The sequence below is a fragment of the Piliocolobus tephrosceles genome, chromosome 19 (genome assembly GCF_002776525.5).
Source record: "Piliocolobus tephrosceles isolate RC106 chromosome 19, ASM277652v3, whole genome shotgun sequence".
Classification (NCBI taxonomy): Eukaryota; Metazoa; Chordata; class Mammalia; order Primates; family Cercopithecidae; genus Piliocolobus; species Piliocolobus tephrosceles.
Genome location: NC_045452.1, coordinates 37,595,411 through 37,598,525, shown reverse-complemented (window position 1 = coordinate 37,598,525; position 3,115 = coordinate 37,595,411).

Sequence of the window (3,115 nt, the reverse complement as noted above, 5' to 3'; positions counted from 1 at the left end):
TTATGTTTTAAGGAGGTTTTATTTGGTGTATTTTGATAATTTGTTTCAAGATTTAGAGCCCCTTTTAGCAGTTTTTGTAGTGCTGGCTTAGTAGTGGCGAATTCTCTCAGCATTTGTTTGCTGGAGAAGACCGTATCTTTCCTTCATTTGTGAAGCGTAGTTTCAGATACAAAATTCTTGGCTGATAATTGTTTTGTTTAAGGAGGCTACAGACAGGACCCCGGTCCCTTCTAGCTTGTAGGCTTTCTGCTGAGAAATCTGCTGTTAATCTGATAGGTTTTCCTTTTCAAGTTATCCTATGCTTTTGCCTCACAGCTCTTAAGATTCTTCCCTTCATTTTGACTTTAAATAACCTGATGACTATAAGCCTAGGTGGTGATCTTTTTATGATGTGTTTTCCAGGTGTTATTTGAGCTTCTTGCATTTGAATGTCTGGATCCCTAGCAAGGCCAGGGAAGTTTTCCTCTATTATTCCCTCAAATAAGCTTTCCAAACTTTTAGATTTTTCTTCTTCCTTGGGAACATCAATTATACTTAGGTCTGGGCATTTAACATAGTCCCAAACTTCTTGGAGGCTTTGTTCCATTTTTTTTATTATTTTTTATTTGTCTTTGACAAATTGGGTTAATTCAAAAGCCTTGTCTTCAAGCTCTAAGGTTCTTTCTTCTGCTTATTCAATTCTATTGCTGAGACTTCCCCCTGCATTTTGCATTTCTCTAAGTGTGTCCTTGATTTCCAGAAGTTGTGACTGTTTTTTATTTACACGATTTCACTGAAGAATTTTCCTCTCATGTCATGTATCATGTTTTTTATTTCTTTAAGTTAGACTTCGCTTTTCCTTGGTGCCTCCTTGATTAGCTTATAAGTGATCTTCTGAATTCTTTTTCCAGCAATTCAGAGATTTCTTCTTGGTTTGAATCCATTGTTGGTGAGCTGGTATAATCTTTTGGGGGTGTTAAGTAACCTTGTTTTGTCATATTAAGGGAGGAAACCACCCCTCATATTGTCTTATGCCCAATTTCTGCCTCCAAAAAATGAAGAAGTAAAAACTAAAAGGCAGAAATGAAATCCACAAGCAGACAACCTAGCACCATACCCTGGGCCTAGTAGTTAAAGATCGACCCCCGACCTAATCGGTTATGTTATCTATAGATTATAGACATTGTATAGAAAAGCACTGTGAAAATCCCTGTCCTGTTCTGTTCCATTCTAGTTACCAGTGCATGCAGTCCCCAGTCACGTACCCCCTGCTTGCTCAATCAATCACGACCCTCTCACACAGACCCCGTTAGAGTTGTGAGCCCTTAAAAGGGACAGGAATTGCTCACTCGGGGAGCTCGGTTGTTGGAGACGTGAGTCTTGCCAAAGCTCCTGGCCGAATAAAGCCCTTCCTTCTTTAACTCGGTTTCTGAGGGGTTTTGTCTGTCGCTTCTCCTGCTACAATATTGCTAGAATTGTTTTTCTGGTTCCTTCTCATTTAGGTAGACTATGTCAGAGGGAAGATCTGGGATTCAAGGGCTGCTGTTCAGATTCTTTTGTCCTATGGGGTGTTCCCTTGAGGTGGTGTTCTCACCTTTCCCCTAGGAATAAGGAGAGTCAAACTATAGTGATTGTTATTGCTCTTCTAGGTCTAGCCACACAGAGGAGCTACCAGGCTCCAGGCTGGTACTGGGGAGTGTCTGCAAAGAGCCCTGTGATGTGATCCATCCTCAGGTCTTGCAACTGTAGATACCAACACCTGCCTGGTGGAGCTAGCAGGGAGATGAAGTGGACTCTGTAAGGAGCCTTGGTTGTGTTTTTGTTTGGTGTGCTGGTGTGTTAATTGGCCTCCAGCCAGAAGGTGGCACTGTCAAGAGTGCATCAGCTGCAGTCCTGTAGGGAGGATACCAACTAGCCCTAGGTACACCTGGGTATCCCTAAGAATTCAGGTTTCTCAGGCAATGGGCAGGGCCATAGAGTTCCCAAGAGATTATGACCTTGGTCTTCAGCTACCAGGGTGGATAGAGAAAGACCACCAGATGGAGGCAGGGATAGGCATGTCTGAGCTCAGCCTCTCGTTGGGCAAGACTTGCTGTGGCTGCTGTGAGGGATAGGGGTGTGGTTCCCAGGTCAATGGAGTTATATTCCCAGGGGGATTATGGCTGCCTCTACTGAGTCATATAGGTCATCAGGAAAGTGGGGGAAAGCCAGCAGTCGCAGGCCTCACCCTGCTCCCATGCAGCCCACAGTCCTAAAGGCTGGTCTCACTCCCTCTGCCCTCCCAGTAGCAATGAGTCTATTTCCATGCAGCCGGTGACCAGGGTTGAGAACTTGCCCCAGACCACGAGCCTCCCCGCTGAGACAGCGAGTGGACTCACAGGTTTTCCATGGCCCATAGAGGCGGCAGTGTTGATCCTATTCTTTCAAAGGGTCTGTGGATTCGCTCAGCTTTCCTGGTATGTTCCTGTGGTAGTTCTCGGAGCAAAAGTTTATCATGTGAGTCTCCACACACTGCTCTGTCTGTCGAAGTGAGAGCTGCAAGCTAGTCCTGCCTCCTATCTGCCATCTGAATCCCCTCTATATTGCAGAGTCCCAAAACCTCAAAAGTAGAGAAGCCAACAGTGCAGCCTTCAGTCTGGCTGAAGGCCAAGAGCCTCCAGCAAACCACTGGTGTAGGTCCAAGAGTCCACCCAAAAGCTAAAGAACTTGGAGCCCGAAGTTCGAGGGCAGGAAGCACCCAGCACTGGAGAAAGATGGAGGCCAGAAGACTCAGCAAGTCAAATCGTCCCACTTTCCTCTACCTGCTTTTATCCTAGCTACACTGGCAGCTGATTAGACAGTGCCCACCCAGATTGAGGGTGGGTCTTCCTCTCCCAGCCCACTGACTCAAATGCTACTCTCCTTTGGTGACATTCTCACAGACACACCCAGGAATAATACTTTGCATCCTTCAATCCAATCAAGTTGACACTCAATATTAACCACTACAGAAGATGGCCAAATAGGAACAGCTCCAGTCTCCAACTCCCAGTGCGAGCGACACAGAAGACCAGTGATTTCTGCATTTTCAACTGAGGCACTGGGTTCATCTCACTAGGGGTGCCGGACAATCAGGGCTGGTCAGCTGCTGCAGCCC